This window comes from Protomyctophum bolini, assembly GCF_963924005.1.
Source record: "Protomyctophum bolini genome assembly, chromosome: 20".
In the NCBI taxonomy this organism is placed as follows: Eukaryota; Metazoa; Chordata; class Actinopteri; order Myctophiformes; family Myctophidae; genus Protomyctophum; species Protomyctophum bolini.
The window spans coordinates 25,373,995-25,389,541 of record NC_137881.1 but is presented as its reverse complement, the minus strand read 5'-3'; the positions used below and the strand labels follow the sequence as shown (position 1 = coordinate 25,389,541).

General features: G+C 44.3%; 1 long non-coding RNA gene across 1 annotated transcript; it reads right to left on the bottom strand.

The window, feature by feature from the left end:
• Positions 1–12,058: 12,058 nt before the first annotated feature.
• LOC308335515 lies at positions 12,059–13,131 on the bottom strand. The gene is made up of 3 exons (XR_013966026.1): positions 12,948–13,131; positions 12,338–12,378; positions 12,059–12,179 (listed from the first exon to the last, which is right to left on the bottom strand). It is a non-coding gene; the product is annotated as an uncharacterized lncRNA (long non-coding RNA).
• Positions 13,132–15,547: the final 2,416 nt, after the last annotated feature.

The window sequence follows — 15,547 nt, the reverse complement described above, 5'->3', positions numbered from 1 at the left end:
GACGTTAATGTACGATAAAAGTTAGAATATTGACATAAGAGGTTTCTGGATCATGCTCCAAAAAGATAACATTTATTATCACCACGTTTCAAAATGTCACCTTTCTCTTTTGGCTTACTTAATGCAGACACAACAGACAGAGAGAGAGAGAGACTGCACCTGCTTCTTTGTGAGGCTGACTCTCCCAGGGGGCCTGGTCGATGTGCTCGTGTCGTCGGGCCCTCTGTGCCGTAGGGGCTGAGCGGGGGGCCTCGTCCTCACGCGCTGGGCCCTGCTTCCTGCTGCGGTCCGAGTGGGAGAGGGCATTCTCCTGGATGGACGGACCTGCAGACCAGCAGCAGACTAGTGAGTGAGTGGGGGTCTATTCTCCTTTTTCCACCTCTACACGCCACATGTCGTCCTATATTAAAATTGCCTAGAGTGTGGGCAGACAGACGGTGGACGTCACAAGCGTAACATGCAGACTTAAGGACACGGGCGCGCCGTTTTCCACACCAAACTTGGCACAAAACGCTGTTCAGGGGTCTGCCATGACACTGTGGTCACGTCAGCCCCCCCCCCGAGAAGCCCATGCACACGGTTATTCCAATACTCACCAAACATGGCACACATGTTGTTCAGGGATCCTCCACGACAATGTACAGTATATGGGGACCTATAGAAGCTCACAATGTGTCGCTTTGCGTCGCATTGTGAGCTTGTTGTAGGTCAGCTATTTTCACTATACTTAAAAATGTGTTCTCTGATTTATGGAATTTATTCAAAATGTCTTTATATCTTCATGAAACACGTTTTTAATTCATGAAAGTCTTTGCTTTGTTTTTTGAAAATGTTTTAAAATAATATTTATAAAAAATAAAATGTAGGAAACTAAAATAAAGGGGCCTATTAAAATGTGTTTGTGGATCACGACTCAGTGTGGGTAGTGATGGTTTAAACTTAGTTAGCACCATTTAAGAAGCAGTATATTCTGTGTGCAGGGAATCTGCACAGCAGTAGTATTTAAACAATACAAAGTCAGAACAAAGTCCACTTTATTTTACTGTTACGATTGCTCAGCTGTTGCTAAATGCTCTTGCACCTTTACACTGCCACTTGCCCTCTTTATGTTATCAGAGAAATGGCCTGAAACAACATGGCCCAGACCTTTTACACGTCTCATGTCTAATTTAACGTATGCTCTGTCATACCATGTTGTCACACACTGAACATAGTCGATCTACAAGTTGTGAGCTTGACTACAGCAGTGGCTCAGGGGTAGAGTGGCCGGTAGAACAGCCGGATGGCAACCGCAAGGTTCCCAGTTCAATCCGGGCAATAAAAAATCAACATTGGAATTATCTGTAAGGTGACAATGAAGCTGTCATTTTTCTGAATACATATTTGTATCTCAAAATAAGTCACGCATTTGTCTTTCTTCACTTATCGTTCTCTAAATAGTCATGCAAATGCCTTATGTTCAAAGAGCCATAGCCATTAACTACATCACATTTTTGTATTCCTGTTAAATACTTCATCAGGAAAACAACCATTTGTTTTATACAATAAAACCTTGACTATCGTACTATTGCCAGACATTTAGTTGAGAGAATTTGAGAGAATGAAAAGACTTTACTTACAGTGCTGCCTCAAATGTGCCCCTTTTGTTGTTGTAACGTCTGCTCTCCTTGAAGTGAGTTTATGACTTGTTTTGGACTTCGATCACCAGTTACTGGACATGAGGTTTTATGGTTCCCATTCAGGTCAAAGATTCAAGCGCTATCTTGGCTTGCGTCCTGTGACTTAGCGTGTATAGGCTAAGGCTACTATTATGCCAACTCAGTGGTTCTCAATGATGTGGGGGGAGATCACAGAGAAGTGACCATTGAAGGACTTTTGAGACATTTTCAATACCTTCAATAGAAAAGAGAAAAAAACATTATTGCATCAAAAGAAATCATGAGGATTTGCTTTCCTTTTTTTCATAGAATTGTATATTTGTACGTCTCGAAATGTTCTGATGAATTGAAAATGGAGGACCATAGCTGATGTAAACAAGTCTCAGTGCTTTTTATGGTTTTTATCCTCGTAGCAGTTCTTATATTGACTTGTGCTTTCGTTTGAAATGTACCCATTCTACAAACTGCGAATACAATTTTCAATCAGTCAGTCAAACTATGCTATACGAACTAGTCATACATTGGCCAAATTGTCAAATAATATAAGAAAAGAGGAACATTTATGCAAATATCAGATATATCTGCTCTTCTCACAGTATATACCTGTGGAACTGAGTCAAAACGCCTCTGTGGGGGGGGGGGGGGGGGGGGGTCTGTTGTAAAAGTCTTATGTCTTAAGAGGTTCCTCATGTAGGGACTGTTGAAATCATGCAAATTAGGTCCGTTTTGACATTACTTGCAGGACTGGGAGGAAACTGATGACGGCAAGAGAAGAAAAACAAACATAGAAAAAGGGAGAAGTATGACTTAAAGCTATAAAAGCTGTCAATGTTTAATTACATTAAGTTGATGGGTGTATACTGCCCTCTCTCTAGCTATGTTATTACATTAAGTTGATGGGCGTCCACTCGTGGCGTCATGTGGCATCCCCAAGTCTATGGACTTTTAATGTTTGTCTTGAGCAGCCTTATCCACTGGTGGTCCTGACCTAGTAGCCTATTCTTTCTGAAAAACCTACGTTTAGCCTTGCAGTGAACATAGGAATACACCAGAGGGTGCTACCGTGCTACATATCATTGTAAGTTACCAATGTCTTCATGAGGGCTAAGAAGAGGTACTGGCATCAAAATATATTAGAAGTATATGATTAGAAGTATTCATTATGCAGAAATCCCCATTTACTGTAACAAGATATCCCCCCCTGCCCCATCCCTATATCCAGGGTTTTATGAGGTCAGTGTTGTGATCTTCATATATGGAGATCCAAGTGATGATAGATAGTCAGCTCCACATATGGAGATCCATGTGTTGTACCAACTTGGTTCATTTGCAAGTGTGACTTGTGTCTCTGCAACCACACTGGTTATCAAGTCACAATATTGCCATATATTGACATTCCCATTTTCCCTCCATTTTTCAAGCCTGAAAGCTTCTTAATACGGCACAGTTGAGAAGCACGAGTGACAGATGTCAGATCAACATATTGGTGGTGTCAGATCGACATATGGAGACAGTAGCCATATATGGACTGTGTCATGAGGCGTGATATGGCGTGATGTGTCATGAGGCGTGATGTGGCGTGACGTGTCACGAGGCGTGACCTTGTCACGAGGCGTGACCATATGGAGGTGTGACGTAAAATGCTGTCAAATAATTGTAGTGGAGTAAAAAGTGCAATATTTGCATCTGAGATGTATGTAAATACTCTGTCTGTCTGTTGTCTGTCTGTTTGTGTGTGTCTCTCTCTCTCCATGTGTGTGTGTGCGTGCGTGTGTGCGGAGCTACAGTGTTTAACATTCTGTACACCGGTCAGGCCAGGGTAGCAGAGCATTCATTCATTCATTCAGTGCCAGGGGCATCACATTCACAGAAACCTATTGCCGATGCCCTGTACACACTGTGCGTATATAGGCTTTCTGAGTCTGACACATGGGGCTCCATTTTCGTCACCGTTAAATCCCTAAACTTCTATACCTTTTTTTTCTTTTTTTTTACTATTTTGCAAAAACATTAAAGAGTCAGTCTACAAGCTCACAACGTGTCAATGTAGATTGGCTAGTTGAACTACTCAAAAATGTTTTTCAAAATAGTAAATAAAAGGCAAAGAAGTTTAGGGATAAGGGGTTTAGCGGTGACGAAAATGGAGCCCATGGTTCTCAAACCTTTTTGTGTCAAAGTCCCCCCACATTGATGTGTATTTGGTCGTGGAACCCTTCTGAAAATGGTTTTGTGCCATGGGGTACCCGGGCCCCAGAATAGATTTGCTTTCCAAACATTTGAGATTTCTTTCAATTAGCGATAGCAGATATACAAGCTCTCAAAATGTCACGAAGTGACACACTGTGAGCTTGCAGATCTGCCTTTTTTTGAATAGCCACCATAATAAATGGACAAAGTGGTTTAGATGATTGTGATCGACTGATTGAATGAATACTTAATCAAAAGTTAGCAAAATAGTGCAATGGCTTGTTTCCATTGTGATGTTATATTAAATACCCCCACTTAAATACCCCACTTAAAGAACCACTGTTCTAACAGCCTAAAACTAGAAATGCATGCTCTGTCCTTGCACATGGCCTACTTGTGCGCAGCCGATTTCAGTACTTGCGCGCTCTGCTCGAGGTGCAAGTAATAACTGTTTTGCACATCAAAATGGCCACCAAAACATGCTGATTATATGGTTGAATCCTGCTCCTCTTTTAGAAGCCAATCTGAACCGAGTGATATTTGTATTGTATATGTCAACAATCACCTGTAAAAGGAAAATAAATATAACTATATTGCACTTTTTTGAGGGGCGCTAGCCCCTATGTCCAGCTTTGAGGACCTTTGAAGACAAAAGTGTGTAAACACAAACATTGACGTCAAAAGTGAGGACGCAAATTGTGATTGGCCAGAATGAGATCGATGTATGATGACATATGATGATAAGAGCGCCCCTCACTTCACACGGGTGTGATTTCTTTTACAAGCTGTATACAAATAGATTTAACTTGTTTCAATCTCGTTGTAAAGGTATTTAGGTATATTTAGCAAGAAATAACCGTAATGCTCTCCAAGTCCAGTGTCAGGTCCAATATGGATCTTTCAAGGCCGATACGATTCTGATATGTTGGAGAATAGGCCGATGATATCAAGCGTCCCCTGCCCTCAGATTCTGATTTTCCTTATATAATTAATGTAGCAAACCCATCGTTTACCCTTTCAAACAATCTTATGCATTCATGTGAAAAAAAATGTGAATCACAGATAATTAACTTTTTTTGAATCAACATTCTACGCGATTGTAGGACTATTAGCCCGAACCCTATAAAAAAAAGTTGCAATTTGAAAATAATTCGTGAAGTTAAAAAAAAGTCTGCCATAAAGGGTTCCATTACTAGCCATACTAGGGGCCCATATTAATATTCTGAATCGTGAGCTTTGTTAGAAAGAGCTGCTGGAGAACCTCGCCCTGCTTGACCACCATCTCGGCCCTGGACCGTTGGTTCATGGTCTCTATCGTGTGGAACTTCCTCTCCAGCTCTCCGAGGTTTATGAGGAGGGCGTCGCGCCGTTCGTGGAGCCTGTGCTCCGCCGTGTGCATCTGTTGCTCCATGTCCTTGACCGCCTGCTCTGCGAAGCGGACCTTCCTCGTGAAATCTCGCTTTTCCTTGAACAAAGCCTGATTCTCGCATATTATGTCCTTTCGCTCCCTTTCCCAGCTCGCTTCCAACGCCAGCATCTCCTTCCTGAAGTGCTCCTCCAAGGCACTCTGCTCGTTTCCCCAGTTGATCTGCTTGCTCCTCAGCGTGTTCCTGGCGCAGCTCAGCTGGGAGTACAGCACCTTGTTAGACATGTCGTCCACCTCGGCCATCTCTTTCTTGGCCTCGACTCCGGACATCTTCAGCTTCCCCTCCAGGAATTTAATCCTCTGCTGGGCAGAGAACAGCCGCTTAGCCATCACCTGATGTTGTCCAACCAGACCCTCTCTCTCCGTCTGCCACATGTTGCTTCCCTTCACAGCGGTCGCCTTCCTGAAGTCTCCCATTGCGACTGGCGCGTTCCTGAAGTTTGTCGCGTCGGCTTCTCTCTGTCTTCGATGCACCAACTCGTCCTCGTGCCACGGCTCGCCGAGCGGATCCTGGATGTCGTCACTGGCGTGGTCGTCTTGCAGCGCCTTGACGTGATCCGGGCTTTTGTCGAAACCCGCCGCGCTCGGCGGCAGGGTGTTGCGACGGGACTTGGCATCTCGGGTGAATCTCGGTGCGTAGGCGGAAAAGCGGAGCTCTTTGCTTCTCTGCTTGTCGACCGGGTGGGGGACGGGGGTTCTCTCCTCCTTGCTCCTGACATAGAGCTCGTTGGCCGCCGAACGCATCTGTTTCTCCAGGTACTCGGTCCTGTCCATGATCTCGGCCTTCTCCTTTGTGAAGTGGAGCTCGTTGGCCGCAGCCTTCATCTGCTTCTCCAGATACTGAATCCTCTGCAAAGCACTGTTCAGCTTTCCGGCCAGCTGCAGCTTTTGTTCGATCATGCTCGATCTCTCTTTGAGCCATTTGGTTTCGAACGGAACACTCTTGTTGTATCGGAAGTTAGCCGATAGTGGCCTGGTCTCGCGAGGTGGCTTCTGAACGTCATCCCAGTCGTCTTTTAGCACACTGGCATATTCCGAGGTCTTTGTGTTCCATTTCGGTGCAGCGGCGTCACTCCTCAGATAATGTTTGCGGGCAGGTGGTGGTTGGAACTTCTGTTGCCCCTTTCTTTTTTGCTTTTTGTTCTTTTTCTGTATCTCCTCGTCCCTGTCAAAGACCTCTGTTTTAACAGAGGACGTGAGGCCCACATCGTTTTCAATGGCTTGCTTTGATTTCTGTATACCGAGTTCAAACTCCTGCAGATTGGGACGCAGTTTCTTTCCCCTGGTGTAACACACCAGTGCGGACTCAAAATCACCGATGGCGTACAGCGCCTCTCCCTTGCAGTGCAGCCCCCGGTAAAAGTCCTTGTCATGCTTGAGAGAGGCATCTGCGTCTCGCAGCGCGCTTTCAGTATCCCCTACCTTCAGATAGCATGCCGATCGGGAAGCGAGGCAGTTCTTGTCATCTGGCTGAAGTACCAGTGCCTTGGTATATCGTTCAATTGCCTTGACATCATCCGACATGTCGGCCGATTGCCCCTTTGTGGTCGTTGGTAGTGTTCAACTTATTCTATCAGAGATCTCCACCTGCCATTCATTGACTTGGGCTCACTCCGCCGACAGCTTTTTTATACCGCCAGCACTAACATCATGTCACACGTCATGCTGACGTCACTCACTCTAATAGGCTCTATGCACACACGCCATTCTGGAAAGATCCTGGACCCCTTCCCTATACTTCCTTCACAGGTGTTACTACTGATACTAATGGGTATCCTTAACCTCCCGTTAGTCCGACCTGTGCTGCGGGTTACAAATCACCTGTGCTGCGGGTTACAAATCACCCGTGGCTTCCTGTGAGGTTTAGTTTTTTTTTAATTGATTGATTATTTTATTAGACAATAATAAATGAAAAACAGTACATGGTACAGTCAAAGCACATTTATCCAAAAGGATAGCACCGAAAAAAGACCTTGCGGGCTTGTTTCCATTCGGGTCCCATGCATTCATTCACAACACAATGATGAAAGTAATCGAGATACCTCAAAAACATGAAAACTATTTACAGGTGTACCAAAAAATCTAAGTAAAAATAAATCACTCGGAGGGGGGTATATGGAGGTTGGGCAGTCATCTTCTCTCTTTTTGACCCGCTGACATTGATAGGTAATTTTTCAGACCAGTTTTAAAGGAAGCCAGTGATTTGTTTGTTTTGAGGGAAGGGGGCAGGGCATTCCACACCTGAGTGGCAGTGCTGTGGAAAGTGAATTGACCCATATTTGTTCTATATGCGGGTGGCACCAGATCATTATTTATACTCCCTCTAGTGTTGTGGCTGTGAGAGTTGCTCACCTTTTGTGAGGTAAATGGGGACTGAGGGCACAGAGGGCAGGGCTGAATTTACAATTTTGAAAGTCAGCCAACTCAGTCAACTGCTTGACTCTGTCTGGTTAGGTTATGGCTTGGGATAGTGTTAGTAATGGTCAGGAGGTCGAACCAATGTCACGCTACCGATACTAACGAAGGCTCTGTTCCATTCTGCATGGTCAAACATAATAGTCCAGGCTGCTGCTATTGGCTCACTGGAAACACTCTGCTACACCTGAGGGTCTCAAAGTGTGCTCGAGTGAGTTCCATTATGGCCCTGTACAGGTGTGTAACTTTGATAATAGTAATATTTGGAATTCATCACTTCGGTTTGGTACTTGGACCCCTTTTTACCTAGTAGAACGGACCTGCGGGTGTTATTGTTTGATCTAAATCAAATCTATTCACCAAAAATAGCCGATCTCCAAGCTCACAACACGTCCCAAATGGTAATAAGCTTGTAGATCGGCTATTTTGGTGAATGTTCCACCCAGAATCGGGATGCTGGGGTTCAAATGGTTAAACAAAGTTGAATAAAGTAATTTACAACCTGTCCTAATCTCTAGAGTTCACCTGGTGACATACTGTATCTTAAGGGGTTAAGATTTACATATTTGCGTAGCGCAATATGACAAATGATAAATGTAAGGTGCTATAATGTATAAATAACAATATAGATTACAAACTGGTAGCTGTCAAGGACCCCCATGGGGCGTTGAGAACCAGTGGTCGACATGGAAGCCATGTAGTGGCACGTAGAGCCAGTCGCTCTGGGTTGAGAGCATCTGCTAAATAAAATGCCTCAACTGTAAACTGATGGAGATCACTGACTTCATGATGTGGCACAGCAATCAAATTGCAGCCAATGTTCCCTGCACAAGGCACTGTACTAGACTGTAGTATCAATGTCCAGACAGCAGGAGGCAGCATACTGCTGTAACATCACATTGAGGTTGGCTGGCTGGCTGGCTGGTTGGCTCAAATATAAAAAGAGAAAATGCTGGCCCGGAGACACTTCCTTGGCCTACAGGTGGCACGTGCATTACATGTGTATATATTAGGCTGCACAACAGTGACACTTGGTGATGAAAACCAACCAAACGCTATTTTCGTGCTCGGACAAAGCCAGCCAGGGACCCAGGACACAGCCAGAGACACACACAGCTCCAGATAGGAGTGGTTGCGCCACTCAAAAGTCACACTTGTGTGAAGTGAGGGGCTCTCATCATTATACATCTTCACATTCCGGCCAGTCACTTTTTATCTTCACTTTTTAAGCCCTCAGCCAATCTAATCATTGCTATGGGGTACACACATAACCCACAACCCCTAACAGTGATCGTTCATGAATCGAAGCACTTCCGGGTGCTTCAGACACAACTGAACAACTTCCATTTAAATGAATAGCTGGGGGCAGGGCTGTCTGCTCTCTGGTTTTGTGATGTTCTATTTTGTTCTACTTTGTTTGCATTAGTTTATGGGTAAATAGAGAGCCTCTGGTGCCTCTTTTTTGAGCCCCTCCTATATTCAGCTATAGTGTAGATTTTTGTCCTAACACAAACATTAATTAATAAGAAGTCAATGATTGGGGAATTTACGTCATGTGTCTGAGCAAATCGGCTATTTTCGTCCTGCACATTAAATTCCCATTGACAATGAACGGAGAATTTACGTCATATGTTAAATACGATGATAAGAGGGCCAATCACTTCACACGAGTGTGATTTTTACTGTACAATTTAAGTCAAATGTATCAATGTAATTAATGGAGTTACATCACGGCAAGGTAACCACCACATAACACAAACCTCTTCCAAAGTGCCTTTATACAGGGCATGTGTTGGGCCCTCATCGTTTCCACTAGCTTGCTGTGCTTTCTGGAGTTCAAACTGCTGCAAAGTTGGACACAGTTTCTTCCCCCCTATGGTGTAACACACCAGTGCAGATTCTAAATTGGTGTCCTCTCCCTTATTACAGTACAACCCCTGGGTAGCAGTGCTTGTCCTCTTTAGGCTGCTCTGCGTCTCTCAAAGCGTTTTCGGTATCTTCAAATAGCATACTGTACAAGTAAAGTAGGTCAGTCGGGTAACATGTGGGAGACTGACCCCGTTACAATGCACTAGACCCTTGTAGGAGATGTACTGCTGAGGTGGAGTGCAACGCCTACCATCAGTACTTACCGCACGACTTGCCGCACCCAAACCGTGCTACTGATGCGCTGAGTTGGTGGTGCCTGGGATTGAACCCATGACCATGTGGTCCGGTCCAAAGGCAAGAGCTCTACCGACTGAGCTACCCGGACACAAATAGCATGTTGACAGGGAGTGAGGTAGTTCTTAGTTTATGTCATAGTGTACATTTTACGTCATAGTCAAATTTTACGTCATAGTGTAAACACAAACAAAGATCAATAGGAGCTGGCATGGCCTCCAATGTGAGGTGAAATATGGCGTGCACCCTACATGTCTAATCTATACATACTTTAGGCTATAATATATTGTAGTTTTTTTCCCCCTTTAATAGGATTCATCATTTCTACATTGATAACAGTGCTGTAACACTACCATCCATGATCATTTACTTGCCATATAAAAAGTAGGACATCTTGAAAACACATCTCTGCTACAGTAGGATGCCATGCCCCTGTGGTTTGTTTGTCAGCGAGGACAGGAACCATAATTAGTCTTCCTGTCCTCGCTCTGCACTTTAGTTTCCAGCAACGGAAAGTACACAACTGACAACACAAAGAAGCGAGAACAGAAACTTCCCCCCCCCCCCCCCCCCCCCCTACTTTAAGGAACAGTTCACAAAAACTAATTTTCTATCAATTACACACCTCATCTCGCCCAAGCATTATATTAGTTTTTCACAAAAACACTCCTTGGGCTAAAAACGGCCATAGCCGTCATCACAAATGTGATGAGGTCAGCACATTTTGGGCACATTTGGGCAAGTACTAGTTTGACATGTCACATGCTACAGTATAAAGCATAATGAAAATTTGAAAACCTTGCCTTATATACAGTAGGATGTTAATGGTATGGTCACATAGATCCCCCTATAAAAACACTGCTCAATACCAACAGCCGGTCAGCAAGTGGATTTGTGAATGTATGTAGACAATATTTTAGGCCAATAAAAAAATACCAAATTTCCCACTTTAAACAAAAGAAACCTGTTGGCTGCCGTACTGGCAGAGACTCAATGGTGATTGTTCCAGTCTCTGCCGGTCATAAACTTATTGGCTCAGGAATATGAATAAGAACGAAACATTCTCCACTGCACTGGCAGCGGTCAGCAGTGGACAGTAGATATCAGTTCTTTACTGTCTTTTCTTTTGTATAATCTTTTTATTCAGAGTGCCATACAGTCATGAAAAAATATGCTTTACATTTCAGTTTACATTATGCACTTTTTTGTTGTTGCTGCCAAACAGACAATATAGAGTCTATAACTGAGAAATAAACAAATAATTCATAATGATAATAATTATACATAAAAAAGGAGGGAGAAAAAAATAAAAGAGACAAGAGAGAAAGGAGGGGGGAGAGGAGGAGGGAAAGGACTCAACACATCACAGTTAAAGTACAGGTTCAGATTTGCTACCAGACTACACCGGTATGGGTATAGTTGCAAAGTAATCCATGTGGGGCTGCCAGACATTCCAAAAGTCCTGTTGCCTATTCTTAATATTATAATGAATTTTGTGTGTAACTAGATAGTTCATTTAGCCAGTGTGAAACTGTAGGAGGGGTAGAGGACTTCCAATGTAAGGTAATACATTTATTCTCTGCTAGAAAAGATAGGTCAATGTATTTCTTTTGGTGTGTGTCCCAACCGTCCTCCCCGCTAGTGCCAAAAAGGCATAGGCGAGGGGAAAGGGGGACAGAAATCCCCAAGCAAGATGAAACCGCATCTACAATTGAATGTCAAAATGATGACACAGCACTGCATGACCAAAACATATGGATGAAGGTCCCCTTCTGTTTTTTACACCTCCAGCAGAGAAAAGACAGCTCACTGTTCATCTTATGGAGCTTCTCTGGTGTGTAATAAACCCGGCCTATATGTATCATTTTGAATTGGGATAACTTGTGACGAAGGTTATAGGAGCAACTTAGCAAGTATGTATTTTATCACATATATGGCACCAATCTCCTGGACTTCTGACTGAGTGAGTCTGAGTGAGAGGTCCTGTTCCCATTTCCCATTCTGGGCGGGAACCCCTATTGGTATCTTACCCCCTCAGGCCGGGCACCCATATTTGGGTTCTGTACAGTATGTACAGTATTCAAAAATGTAAATTTTTTGATCCTGCTATATAAATATTTGAAGTTTTTCAGAAACCTTAGGTCAGGATTTAGAGGCGTTTTTAGAATCGGCCTTAGGCCTAATACTTTCGGTGTTAGCTGGCAAACTTTGCCAGTTCTTTACTGTCTAACTGCAGAATACACAGTCTCTCTCTCCATGTTGTCTCTCAGTGGTCTCAGTGGACCTCTCTTGCTGAGACTCACAGCAGCATAATGGAGGCTGTCTTCATTCTGGTCCATGTATTAAAAAAGAAAAGAAAGAACAATAAAGAAAATCACGATCAGAGGAACAAGAACCTGGTGTGGGCTTTGTGGCCATGGGAAAGCTTTAGAAGATACATTAGGTAAAATAAATATATAAAATACAAATAAATGAAGAAAACACCTACCCCTGTGTTTGTAGGAGGCGTAGAGGAACCAACTGAATGTCCTGAAAATAAAATATATATCATGGACTCTGGATGTGGTTTTACTTTAGGCAGTGGGCTCAGCTATAAATAATACTATAATATAACTTAAATCAAAGTTTATATAACCTTTCCTGACTGATCTATGCGCAGTGGTTCTCAACCCTTTTAATACCTCAAAATAAATCAACAAACTATAGTACTATACTAAAACAAATTGTCAAACATTGGCCAAATTGTCAAAGAAATATAGAAAGAGGCAAACATTTTGAAAATAGCTGATCTAAAGCTCACAGTGAGCTTGTAGATCTTCTATTTTCACAATATTTATCTGTGGAACCGAGTCAAACAAAATGCAATCTGAGAACCCATCGTCAAAAAATAAAGGGAAAACGGCACTCTCTTTTCCCTGAATTTGATGGAGTAAACAAAATGTAATGCCTCAACTCCTAGGCATTACAGGTGTGTGTGTGTGTGTGTGTGTGTGTGTGTGGGGGGGGGGGGGGGTCCTCGGTCCTCGGTCCTCGGTTCAAATATGATTATGTACCCACACACACGCACACAAAATAAAGACTTTAGTTAACACACTCACCACTATGGCTACATGTTCCCCAGTTCAACTTGCAGATGATGGAAGACAAGACGATGACCAGGATGATGCAAATGACCAGTGCCACGCCCAGGAAGATCTTTGCTTTGTCTGTAGTGATTTTACTTGTACCCCCCAGCATCCTGTCAGACAATATCTCCCCACACAAGGCCACAGCATAGTCAGTACCAGCAGTGTGGACGGTACAGTTCAGAGTCACAGAATCTCCTGGTTTCTTCTCTGGAGGCTGCTGGACGATTGCTTGGATGCTGGATGATGACCCTTTGACATGGAGCGTGATTCCTTCTTGGAAATGAATGTCACTATCGTGTATTTTCAATCCACAGTAATACACTGCAGAGTCTGACATTTGCACATCTGATATATTGAGATGATTTATTCCTGCCTCTGAGGCGGTGGAGAAACGGGGACAGTTCTTAAATTTCTCAGACATAACAGCCTTTGTATTGTACCAGATCCGGGACAATATCGCCTCAGGTTTATCCCCAAAGCGTTGAAAGTGTTGCTTGTACCAGTAGTAGGTCGTGGTGTCACTGCTGTGATCAACGCAGGGCAAAGTCACGTTGTCCCCGGCATCAGCCATTATAAACTGCTGTTCTAGCACTGATAGCTGAGACAAATGAACTGCAAAAAAAGCTTTACCTTCTCTCCATAGAAGTAGACAGATTAGATGCAAGGCGGTCTTTGATGCTGCCATCATCTTCAAGTTTCTCTCTTGAGTGGAAAGAGTTTACAAAGATTGACCACATCTTAACCCATTGATGCCTGAGGCCGAATCTGGGAACGCCTTCTAGGGCCTGACCTAAGGTTTCTGAAAACCTTCAAATTCTGTGATATTATAGTTATGTTGCTATATGTATAGCAATAGCTGATGAGACACAGAGAGCGCGGCCGGCATCAAGGGTAGGACAACGTATACGTTGCACCAGGCGTCAATGGGTTAAGAGGTTTGTGTGGCTGACTGGCTGTGTGTGATTGGACAAACTGTCAATGAGGGGATGACACATATAAACGTAGACTCCTCTTCCGGCTCTGGGGCACGTGTCAGAGTTGAATTAGCTTTCTTTTAAAGATCTTTAAAAATGTAGAATTATTTTACTAGTACTTTGCTAGGTGTTTTATTGTATTTGTATATTTATTGTTTTGTCCTGAATGTATGCATTGACATTGTGTGTGCGTGCGTGCGAGCGTGCGTGTGTGCGTAAACCCAAACAATTGTAATTATGAGATTTTCATAATGTTGCTTATTCTTATCATTCACCTTTTTTGTTCTTCACTCTTTTTAGTTCTTTGCTTTGTTCTTGTTGCAATGTTGAAGAAGCAAAACCAACATATCCACCACATTGTCAAAGTTTTGTTTTGTCTGCTAACACATCTCAATGAGGTAGTCATTGGCCTGGAAAACATAGATAAAACCCTGCTTCCTGGCAAGCTGAAACTCTGGTGCATGCAGTACGGACTACTTCCTCGTCTCCTGTGGCCACTAACACTCTATGAAGTCCCGCTCTCAAAGGTGGAAAAGCTGGAGAGACTGGTCAACTCATATGTAAGGAAGTGGCTCGGCCTTCCCAGGTGCCTCAGCAGCATTGGGCTCTATGGAAAAGGGATGTTACACCTACCCATTTCCAGTCTGGCAGAGGAGTACAAGTGCACCAAAGTAAGACTGGAGATGATGCTCCTGGATTCAAACGATCCATTTGTAGCCCAAGCTGCCCCCATCCTGGCCACTGGAAGGAAGTGGACCCCATTGGTCGCAACTGAGCAGGCAAAGGCAGCACTCAGACACAGGGACATCGTGGGCAGAGTACAAGAGGGGAGGAGTGGTCTCGGCCTTGGGGCCAGTACACCAGCCTGGAGCAAGGCCAACCCATCTCAGAGACGCAAGCTGGTGGTCCAGGAGGTACGTCAGGAAGAGGAAGCAGGAAGGCGCGCAAAGGCTGTTGCGCAGGCAAAGCAAGGGCAGTGGATGGCATGGGAAGGAGTGGAGAAGAGGAAGATCTCCTGGAAAGATCTGTGGGAGATGGAGGCATTCAGGGCGAGCTTCACCATCAGGGCTGCCTACGACGTCTTACCTTCTCCTGTCAACCTAAGCCAGTGGTATGGTGAAGACCCCACGTGCCCTCTATGTCCAAGTCCAGCAACACTGAAGCACATCTTAGTGGGATGCAAGACCAGCCTCACCCAAGGTCGTTACACCTGGCGGCACAACCAGGTGCTAAAGTGTCTTGCAGCAGTGCTGGAAAGTCGCCGGACAAGCGTGAACTCCCTTCCTCCCCCGTCATCCCGTTGGCAGCCAATACCATTTGTTCAAGGGCAAGGGCAAGGGTAAAGCAAGCAGCACCACCGCAAAACCAGACACCGGGCAGCTTGGCAGAGCACGGGACTGGAAGATGCTGGTAGACCTGGACACAAAACTCTGCTTCCCAGCTGAGATCACATCCACCAACCTGCGACCAGACCTGGTTCTGTGGTTAGCCTCGCTCAAGCTCGTCTTCATCATCGAACTCACTGTGCCCTGGGAGGGTGCAGTGGAGGAGGCCTACGAGCGGAAGATGCTGAGGTACGCCAATCTCGCAGCAGAT